The sequence below is a fragment of the Leptonotus elevatus genome, chromosome 11, assembly GCF_054856555.1.
Source record: "Leptonotus elevatus isolate MCC_2025b chromosome 11, RoL_Lele_1.0, whole genome shotgun sequence".
Taxonomy (NCBI): domain Eukaryota; kingdom Metazoa; phylum Chordata; class Actinopteri; order Syngnathiformes; family Syngnathidae; genus Leptonotus; species Leptonotus elevatus.
The window spans coordinates 19,453,930-19,465,289 of NC_141249.1; the positions used below are offsets into that span (position 1 = coordinate 19,453,930).

At 41.9% G+C, this 11,360-nt stretch overlaps 1 pseudogene across 1 annotated transcript; it reads left to right on the top strand.

The window, feature by feature from the left end:
* The first annotated feature begins 388 nt into the window (after nucleotides 1–388).
* Nucleotides 389–10,539, top strand: LOC147166354 (heat shock 70 kDa protein 1-like; annotated as a pseudogene). The gene is made up of 4 exons (XR_015096566.1): nucleotides 389–536; nucleotides 695–856; nucleotides 8,653–8,803; nucleotides 8,950–10,539. The product of XR_015096566.1 is annotated as a heat shock 70 kDa protein 1-like (transcript).
* The last annotated feature ends 821 nt before the right edge of the window (nucleotides 10,540–11,360 follow it).

An 11,360-nucleotide genomic window follows, 5' to 3' on the forward strand; every position in this document is an offset into this window, starting at 1 on the left:
ATTTTTTTCTTCTTTTATGTTAAGAGTATGAAAACAAATATTTTATTGTACATTTTAAACAGATATAAAATTTGCAATTAATCACAAGTTAACTATTGAAGTCATGCGATTAATTACGATTGAAAATGGTAATCGCCTGACACCCCTAATATTATCCGTCCAGTGTCAACCGCAAATCACATTATCGGCTTGAATCAAACCGAACGACACTTCTCAATGTCGTCCATTCTCATCGCATCTTCCCACCTCTGCATTCAGATCCACAACGTCCTGTTACAGTTGCGACATCACACATTTCAAAGGAGGATCACGCGAGATATATGTCTCCAGGCGGGATTAGATGCTCTGTTGACCAGTTTTTTGGCGCCGGTGTTTACATTGCGAGTGAGATGATGTGTGTGTCTCTCCCGCGCCAAACATCAGCACGGGCGGCTCATGGCGGCTCCCGTCTCTTGACAGGCAGCCAAGCAAGCAGGCAGGCAGTCAGCCATTGTTTTGTAATGTGTTTCACTCTGCCAGCGCTGATCCTTGCTAAGGTACTTACCACGCCATTGTTGTCTAAGTATGCTATTTTCTGGCTGGGCACCTCCACTATAGAATAGCCCCCCCCCCCCCCCCCCCTTTCAAAAGAGAGGTTTGTTACAGTGAGTGTCATGCTAATCCTGCTGTGTGATATGTATATGTGTCAACACAGAAAGAGAGAGGGGATCGAGTCTCTGAGCCCAAGCAATAAAGGTCGAGGAATGGCAAAAAAGACAGCGAGACGAGTCCCATTCGGTCCTTGCTGTCCTCCCTGACAACAAATTACGATTGATCAAAATGAAACGCAAGCGCTGCAGTCAAAGCAACGCAAAAGGTATGTTTCAACCATGCGACGATACTCGAGGCAGAGTCACGTGATGTCGTATAATCCGTGTAATTGATCCATTCATTCAAAAGCAATCTACACAGTGCTAGGAAATGCGTGTAGTACACGTCTTTAACTGCAGCATGTAGAAAAAAAAACATAATTGAAATGGCAGCATGATGTTAAAGAATTAATTTTGTGTCTATGCTATGTTTCTGCAGCATGCCCTTTTTGTTAAGTTCGTTGGAGGTACTGAACAAAACAAAACAAAATAAAACAGTTTTTTTCTTAAGATGGAAGTCAAGGGCAGCAGATCCAATGAGAACAGCAGAGGCCCAAGAATTGAACCCTGTGGAACACCATTCACTCTGTTCTAATTGTGATCTATTGAACATATTCATCCGACCAATTATTATTTTTTTTTATATTTGCTCGACATATGAAGGGATTCACACGACTGGCCAAGCGGTGCGTGTCTAGACCTCCGCCGAACCCCTAGGGTTCAATCAAACCCAGGTTAAAGGGGAAGTCAACCCCCCCCTAAAAATTATTGACAATAATATGTTCTATGCAGCCTAACTAGTCTAAATATGGTATTCTGTTTAATATTGCGTTAGTGGAATATGAGTTAAGCAGCAAAATCCAGCCGTTTTTATCCATCTCAAGGGGCGGCCATTTTGCTTTCCACTGAAGATGTAACAACCAATCACAGCTCAGCTTCAGAAAACAGGCGAGCTGTGATTGGTCCTGAGCCCTGAGCAACACTGACGACATCTTCAATCGACAGCACGTGGCAAAAATGAGATGGAGATGATTTTTCTTCATAACTCATATTTCACAAATGTAATATTAATCAGAATATCACGTCAAGACTAGTGAGTTTGCATGAAACATGTTATTGTTAAGAAATGTTGAAGGTTGACTTCCCTTTTAAGAACCACTGTGTTACGCGAAGAGCTGCATGATCTTTTATTTTTCCAACTACTGTGCGCATATTTCGCTTGCCCGTCCTGAAGGTGGAACAGAAAATCTTTAGGCGCATTATTAAGCCGAATATAGAAACATATTTGAACCCTGGTCCTCCACTAAGTAGATTATAAACATTTATTATAGCATGTCATCATAATATCCCGCACACTGCAAAACTTCTGTGGGCCACTTTTTTTTCCTCCCCTGTGCAGTAGAAGATGATAGTTAATTCGGCAGCGGTATGGTAATGTGGAGGTCGCTATCAGTCGCGGCATCACACATACTAACAAGCTTAGGATAAGCCCGGGCTGGAATGGTTTGAGTTTCTGGAACCGGTGCGGTCTCCGCAGCCAAATCTCACTTCAGCAGAAACCGCTCGGGTGATTCCTCTGCTTAAAAAAAAAAAATTAGTGCTAGAGCATGTATATTTTTTTTGCAAGGACAGGAGGTTTGTACCTTACAGGGAGAAATGCGCTGTATGTATAAAAAATAAAAAAATAAAAAAACATCTCAGGGATGGGAAAAATCGTCTGGAGAAAGCTAATCAGCTGGCAGCTCTGAAAAGCTTGTAATGTGTATTAGGAGATTTAGCAAGAGCGCCGAGTTAAAGCCTTACAACATTGTTGACTCATTTAAGGACGCTAACATCTCAACTTTGCGCACCGCTAACAAACGCACGCGTGTTAAGATGGTGTACTCGGCACTTCTCCCCTCGCTGTAAATCGCGACGGATCTGCCATAAGCGCGTTATGCCCCGGGGCTCATCAGTCAGCACCGTGTGATCCCGGCCTGGCCTGCCTCTGTCAGACAACATGCACAATCCTGTTTGTGTGACTTGGCTGCTCGCAGCTGTAAGACTAATCTAACCAGCCTCAAAAGCCAGCACCGCTGAGGGGGTCCATTCCAAAGAACAGAGCAGGAAAAGAAGTTCTCATCTCCATAATCATGTGCGGCTCATTTTCAAAACAAAAGGCCGCTTGTGATATTCTAGCAAGCAGTGTGCACATGTGACACAGTGGTTGAGTGGATATTGCATCCGCCTCACACATCTGAGGGTGATGGGTTTTTTTTTTCTGCAGTGAGACTTGAACCCGTCATCGTGCGGTTCCAAAGCTAAAGTCCTTACAGATGACTTACTGCCAGCTGCACATATATCAAATCATATTGATTTATTGATCGTTGTTGTTTACATTTGCCGCTCGGGAGTGTTCGAGTGGGATAAATCGAACTTCAAACCCTCGTCGAATGCAGCACAAAATCGCTATTTTGACTTGTGACTAAGTGGGCGTCAAAATGTGTGTGTTCATTTTAGAGTATCTTTACCACGACTATTTTTTTTTAACGCACCATTAATGAGCGCCCCTTACTTGGAAAATTCCAGCTGCAGACACGCCCACGTCAACATTTTGCAGTAATAAATAAAATAATAATGCATATATTTGTGGAGACAGGAGTGAAGTTGTATTTTATAAATTTAAAAATGTGCAGAATTTCACAAGTTAGTTCATGTTAAAGATTCGCTCTGAACATGAAAAGAAAAATTCACTGAGCTATCACCAATGTCTTACAAATGCAATGATGCCATCTAGTGGCAGAAAAATTACAACATAAATCAATATGACACTTTTTTTTTACAGTTACAGTACATATTTCTATTAGTTTCACATGTTCTTCCACTTTTATGTAAGAGTATGAAAACTTAGTGAACAAATATTTAATTGTACATTTAGATCAGATATCAAATTTGACATTTATCGTGAGTTAACTATTGAAGTCATGCGATTATAATTATGTTACATGAATTAGTCATGTGATAAATTACGATTACACATTTTAATCACCTGACACCCCTACTCGTAACATAATCTCGGATTTGTCAATTGATTATTGGTATCGAAAACTACTATAGTACTCGCACTGGTATCAATCTGGAAAAAAAAATGGTCTCGAACATCTCTAATTATTACTCATATAATATTTGTACACTACTAAGTTATTCACATACAGTAATCCTAAAATATACAATCAAGCTACTCTCTGTTGTGTTTAAAAACAGGATTGCAGAGAATTAACACAAAATAGGCTATGCTGACAACTTCTGGATTTTCCTTCTTCTTCTTCGCCTCAGTGTGGGTTGTGTGCCACCATCTAGTGGTCAAGAATAGAATTACACTCGAAATAGGCGAGATTTAGAACTTATAAATTATTACCAGTACAAAAGAATACATAAAAAATCTACAAAAAAAGGGAGGGGGGGGGGGGGGGCCGGCAACTAAAACTTCATTTTGTATTCCCTCAAAGTAACTTTTGTCTTCGCGTCCATCTGTCTCTTCTTGTCGAAATGCTAATTGAGAGCATCAGAGATTTGGCACTTGTAGCAGGCTTGTCGGAAAATTAATTAATACGTACTTCCAAGTGCTATGGAAATTATACGTTTGGAGCTGGTACAGATACAGAGAAAGCAAGTGAGCGAGATGTGAGGATGTTCTGGTCTCATTAAGAGAGCAGGCAGAGTGGAATTAGTCTGAATATAATGACAGGCCACGCTATCTCATGTAAAAACAGCCCTGTTTTCCTCTCTCATTCATTGGCACTAGTAATTAGTTTTGGCCCTAAAACTGTCACCCTTTACTCTAGCAAAGGCAGATGTGATTCGAGGTGCAATTTAATCTTGCTTTAATGAAGAACTAATGGACGCATTGCAAATTACCCCCCCCCCCCCCTCAACCCTGCGTGTGATTGAACAGGGGCTTGGGAAAAAAAAAAAAAATCCATTTCCTGCTTTTGAAAAGATCAAGAGTATCTTTGATAATGGTGAGAGCGTCACCGGCAGCTTCATCGCATTGAGCCAAAAAGCTATTTTAGCCAAATCGCAATTCATTGGAAAGACGACCACAATTAGCGACAAAGCCGAGGGGGCGCTTCAGGGCCCAGGCAAGCAGAAAGCCTCTCGCTGCCTGCCGGCCGGCACCTTGTTCGTAATACAAGCCCTGGAGGTGTCATACAGGAACAATAAGGCCTGATAAATTACCCTATGAAGGGGAAAAAAAATGTAACACTAATTTTCAATTACACCTTCCCAATTGGAGAGTGAAATTGAACATGCGTGGATGAGAACAAACAGCCGGCGGCTCAATACACTTCTGAGGTGTGGGTTGAATTAGCCGCAAATGACGTGATGGTGATTTGACTCCACAAAGAGAGGCGAAATGAATATCGATGGCCAGATGATGTTTTGCCGTTTCGCCATTTGAATTTGGTCATTTGCATCCTTAAAAGGAACCCCGACTGTCATGACACGTTTTCTCTATATTATTTATTTGGTTGTTACTAGCATAACTGTGAGATTCATCTTTGAAAAATAATTTCCAGTTTAATGCATTTTGTAGACATTTTATTTGGACCTACGCCGCATCCCGTGCGTAGTGACGTAGAATGGCGGCGGCTCTAAACGCCTATAAAGCAAAACAAGGTAAACCTCCGTAGCGTTCCTAAAGGGACGATCAAAACTCTTGAATGTGTCTGGTGAATGACGGGAGCACAGCGTGGGGGGGGGGGGTGGCTCTCCCGATCGCATGTTGTTTCTTTAGGAACGCTACGACGCTTACCTTGCTTTGCTTCATAGGCGTTTCACAGCGCTCGGCAGAGAGCCGCCGCCATAAATAACAATGGCGTCCGTAACGTCCAACTAAAGTTTCTACAAAATGTGTATTCAACTGGAAATGATTTTCCAAAAATCAATCTCAAAGTTATGTTATTAGCAACCAAATAAATAACTTGTCATGACAGTCAAGGTTCCTTTTAAGCCATCCATTCAGCTGATATATATATATAAATATATATATATATTTATATATATGCAAGATTGTGATGTATGCGAGTGTTTATAAGCAATGTTGCCTTTACTGATTGCTTGACTTTAAAAAGTAACTTATTTACGTTAATAATTACTTGACTTTAAAAGTCGCTAAGTTAGATTACAAGTTACTTTATTAGTTACATTCAACAGATGCTGAAAACCCTGATTTTGGCAATACTTAATTGAAGTACATTTTTAACAGTGGCTTTTATGAATAATGTTTTTTTTTTTTTTATTAAACATAAAATAAAGACACTTTTTTTTTTTTTTTACTTAAGTATATTTTAGTGAGTCTATGGATTTCACGCGAATTGCTACTTTTAAATAATAATACAAATTTCAGGCAATCTGGCCTGACATGTTTAACTGTTAATATTGTCATGGCAAACATTTATAATTTACATTGTTTTATACTGCTACTGTACTGGTAGGGTTTTTGAAGCTGGAAGCTTTCTTATTTGTTCTACTTGTATAACGTACAGTTTGCTGCGTATTTTTATCTAGAAATGCTGTCGCTTGCATTTATTTTATTATTGTTGTTAAAAAATGTGATTCCTTTTTCAAGTATTGTCAAATGTCAATTAGTGCTGCACCTGAGCTGCTTTCATCATTAGTAATTGCCACACAGTAACAAAGTAACTGTAGTCAGATTACTTAACAGAGAAAATGTAATCCGTTATGATTACTATAAAAAAAAAAACATCGTTGCGGAGGCGGCAGAACGTCAAGGCCAAATGTTAGTCCTTGAAACGGGTGAAACGGGATGCGAGAAGTGCAGCGTTTCAGACGTGCGGAACATTGTGTATCTGTGTTTGCGTGAGCGTGTGCGCGCGGACTTGCGTGCGCGTGCGCGCGCGTGTGTGTGTATTGGACTACAGCGAGAGCAATGCAGCAAGCCTAATGGGAGTGAGCTTAACTTCACACGGGCTTGCCACATATCTGATTACTGGGACCAGTAATTTTCTCTCCTCAATAAGGAAGAAATTGGATAGGATGAATGAAATTTGGCTGTCATATTGCAATGATGGTGCAGCAGGGAGATTATGTGTCTCACATAATCGTTCATCATTTCTCAACCAGTGTTCAGGCTTAGCATAATGGAATTTGTAAACTGGTTTAAATCTCAACGTGAGGGCCGACTATCAGGCAGACTGCGAGGGTCTGGAGTAATGTCTTCAGAGCGAGTGGAATATTTTCAACCCGTAGCGACACACATACACGTACACACCACACACACACACACACCCCACACACACACACACACACACACGCGCGCGCGCTTCATTCCAAACCAGTCGTCCACTCGGGCTCTTCAAAGTCACACTATATCAAAATGAGGCCCACGAGATGGTACGTAAATGTTTCCACGCTCTGTTTTGGGATTCATAAATTGGAGGAAAATACAATGACAAGAGCATGTTTTATAATACGTACAAAATAACATGTTTTGACTTAAAAAAAAAATTTTTTTTACATGTGCCTTTGAAATAACTAAAATAATGATGATAATAATGAGACACTTTATCATAGAAATTACATGACGCTAAGGTAAGCGTAATAGTGATATTCAATAATCAATCAAATCAATATCATAAATATTTTATGAATTTAATTTTGCTTCACTGTATACTATATATATATATATTCTAGTCGACAAGAAAAACTGTTTGCAAATTTCTTTGCAACAATTTGCAACCTTTAAACGAACCCTGACCACAAAAACAAAACAAAAACATTTGCTCTGTTTGCGTACACTGTGACGTCACCGCTCAGTGAGATAGGAACTCATGATTGTGCGCTTATGAATTGTGGTATTGTTGTACTCATCCATTTTTTTTTTTTTTTTTGCTGCTTTTCCTGTTCGTGGTCACAGGGCCACCCCAGTTTGGACTAATTGCCAGTCAGTCACACTTATCGTCAATTAGCCTAGCATGGATGTATTTTTTATTTATTTTTTATTTCGTAACCAAAAGAAAAGCAACGAGGCAAACTACAAACCAGAAGCTGAGAGAGACTTTATTGCTACCTTATTGCTACTCTTTTTAAGCTAAATATTGACTAAATCCGCATCATTTCATTAAAATGGGAGAGTCGTATTGCAGCAAGGATGTGGATTTTGTCTACGTTCCGTCCCAGGGGTGGCGAATCAGGATGAACATGACTTTACAACAGTCCACATCCAGCAAGAGGATTCCCCAGGAGGTTAACTATTGGCCACTAGGTGTCACAGTGGCTGTTTGGAATTCATGAGCTTGTTGGTCTGCATGAGGTTTCCTGTGCCCCTTCATTACGACACTCCATTTAGTATAGAATTACAATGGAATATAAGAATTGCTGCTAATTTTTGTGCCATCTGAATCATTATTAGAAAAAAAAAAACGTTCTGGATGGTTTAGCTGTGGTATTTCCTTCATATATAGTGAAGACTTTCATCTATAATTTGAGGATATTTACATTCAAATCAGGTGAATGGTGTAGGTAGGTATTATTGCAACATTTTTGCTTTGGAGGACCAAAAATAATGGGACAATTGGTTGCAGCAGATGTGTGTAGGTGATTCACTCATCTCATTTAGAAGGAACAGATAAAAAGTAATTAAAAAAAATGTTTTATTTAATTTAAAGTGAATTTCAAATGTGCTATTTGCATTTGGAATCTATTTCTGTCAACTTTATAATTATCAGTAAATTGTTGCACATTCGTTGATTGATGTCGAGTAACATGAAATGCACGCCCAAACATCACTTTTTTTCCCTAGAATAAACTCGTTAAATAAATGACGTCATCACCATAAATAATCTTTCACCAGATTTGTCTCCGTTCATTTCGCTTCATCTCCACTATTCCAGAGTGTTCTGTAAAAAGCTTGCGTCAATGTTTAGTATCGTGATCCGAACTTGCCTTCACAATAAGAGCGTGTCTGTTAGTCTACCTATCCTTAGCCTGAAATCAACTTCCATGTCTCTTACTTTGAAAGGACCAACAGGAATATGCTCTTGTCGGTGACGGAATTGGACAGAGAAACGTCCGGAAGTGTCCAGAGTGAAAGCTTGGCAAGTATAAAAGCGACTGTGGGACATCAGAAGACACAAGAAAATCCAGAGAACACATCGAGCACTTTTCTAACTGTAAATTGATGCTTTCATTCTATACAATACAAACTTTATTCATGCAATCTATATATATTTTGATTGAACTTTTAGGAATGTTGTCATACAGTACATGTTATGTTATGTATGTTTAATGTCTTTCTTGAACGCCGTTCCCCTTACAGACAAGCATTTTGACAGCCAAGCGAGCAAACAAAAATGGTGTCAGCGAAAGGCGTGGCCATCGGCATCGACCTGGGCACCACGTACTCCTGCGTGGGCGTTTTCCAGCACGGCAAAGTGGAGATCATCGCCAACGACCAGGGCAACGGAACCACACCCAGCTATGTGGCCTGAGCCGATACCGAGAGGCTCATCGGTGACGCCGCCAAGAACCAGGTGGCGTTGAACCCCAGCAACGCGGTGTTTGACGCCAAGAGACTGATCGGAAGGCGATTCGACCAGAGGAGATCTCCTCCATGGTGCTGGTTAAAATGAAGGAGACGGCCGAAGCCTACCTGGGCCAACAGGTGTCCAGCGCCGTGGTAACGGTCCCCGCCTACTTTAACGACTCCCAACGGCAGGTCACCAAAGACGCGGGCGTCATTGCGGAACTGAACATCCTGAGGATCATTAATGAGGGCGTCGACTTCTACACCTCCATCACCGGGGCTTGCTTTGAGGAGCTGCGCTCCGATCTCTTTAGGGGAACTTTGGAGCCGGTGGAGAAAGCCCTGAGGGACGCCAAGATGGACAGGGGCCAGATCCACGACATTGTTCTAGTCGGCGGCTCCACGCGGATCCCCAGAATCCAGAAGCTCCTGCAAGACTTTTTCAACGGCAAGGAGCTGAATAAGAGCATCAACCCCGACGAGGCGGTGGCTTACGGTGCCGCCGTCCAGGCCGCCATCCTGACGGGGGGGACAACGTCGGCCAACGTCCAGGACCTGCTGCTGCTCGACATGGCGCCTCCGTCGCCGGGCATCGAGACCGCCGGAGGGGTCATGACGCCGCTCATCAAACGCAACACCACCATTCCGACCAAGCAGACGCAAATCTTCAGCACCTACTCCGACAACCAGCCCCGGCGTCCTCATCCAGGTGTTGGAGGGCGAGAGAGCCGTGACCAAGGACAACAACCTCCTCGGGAGGTTTGAATTGAGCGGAATCCCGCCGGCTCCGCGAGGCGTGCCACAGATCGAGGTCACCTTCGACGTGGACGCCGACGGCATCTTGAACGTTTCTGCCGTGGACAAAAGCACCGGCAAGGAGAACAAAATCACCATCACCAACGACAAAGGCCGACTGAGCAAAGATGAGATCGAGAAGATGGTGGACGGCGCCCAAAAGTACCAAGCTGAAGACGAGCTACAGCAGTGGCAAGATCGCCGCCAAAAACGCTCTGGAATCGTACGCCTTTAACGTAAAGAGCAGCGTTCGGGACGAGAAGCTGGCGGACAAGTTGAGCGAGGAGGACAAAAAGACGTTGATGGACAAGCGTGAGCGGACCCTCAGCTGGCTGGAGAACAACCAGCTGGCCGACACAGAAGAGTTCCAGCACAAGCAGAAGGAGCTGGAACGGGTGTGTAAACCAATCATCAGCAAGCTGTATCAGGGGGCGGGGCCTGCGGGTGGCTGCAGGGGCCAAGCCCGGGCTGACACCCAGCAGGGGCCCACCATTGAAGAGGTGGACTGAAGACTTTTGTCACATCTCAGACTTAAGAACATTTTAATTTTTTTGTGTTACAAATGTATATACACTTTGTTGTCAACTCTTGTCATGCCACTAAATAAATATTTATAGATTCATTCTATTTGTGTCTTAATGATGGTGTTTGTAAGTGTGTGTTTGTGTGCATCTCCATACAACACAAGCAGTGACCTCATGGCGGGGGGGGCTAATATTTGAATGCGGTTGATCCACTTCAACTTGGTACTTCGAAACAGTGTTGGCAAACAAGCGAGGTTGTGGGTGTGATTTCCTGATTAGCGCGTTCAAGTCAAGATAACATATCATGAAAGAGCATCCATATCATCAACCACAACTGCCATGTCACAAAAATTTGAATGAACGTGTCAAAAGAACACAATATCCAAGGCATACCAACAAAGAAATAAAACAAATTAGAATGATACATAAAAGATGCAATATCAAAGAACCCAATGTGGAATATATAATTTAGAATGATAACAAGGAAACATTACTGCAACATTAAAAGATAACCTTTATTAGTCCCACAATGGGCACATTTCCAATGACGCAATAGATAAGAAGAAGGAAGACAGGCCCCATGCATGGCCTTATTTATATGGAATGCATGCTGGCACATTTTAATAATCACACTTTTTTTGTTGTTAAAATATCACATTTGAACAAAGTACTGTACTGTATGTTAATAGTAATACACGCCTCTATCTGATTTTTTAATTTTAGGAGGGCTGGGATTCAATTTAGGGGCGCTTGCGTTGCATTCAGCTCAGATCCGATGACATTTCTCTTTTACTTACCATGACAAACACACTAGAGTGAAAACTTCCCAGACCTCCGTTTCATTATTTACATTTATTTCTTGACTCAGATCGAGGAACTTCAGCG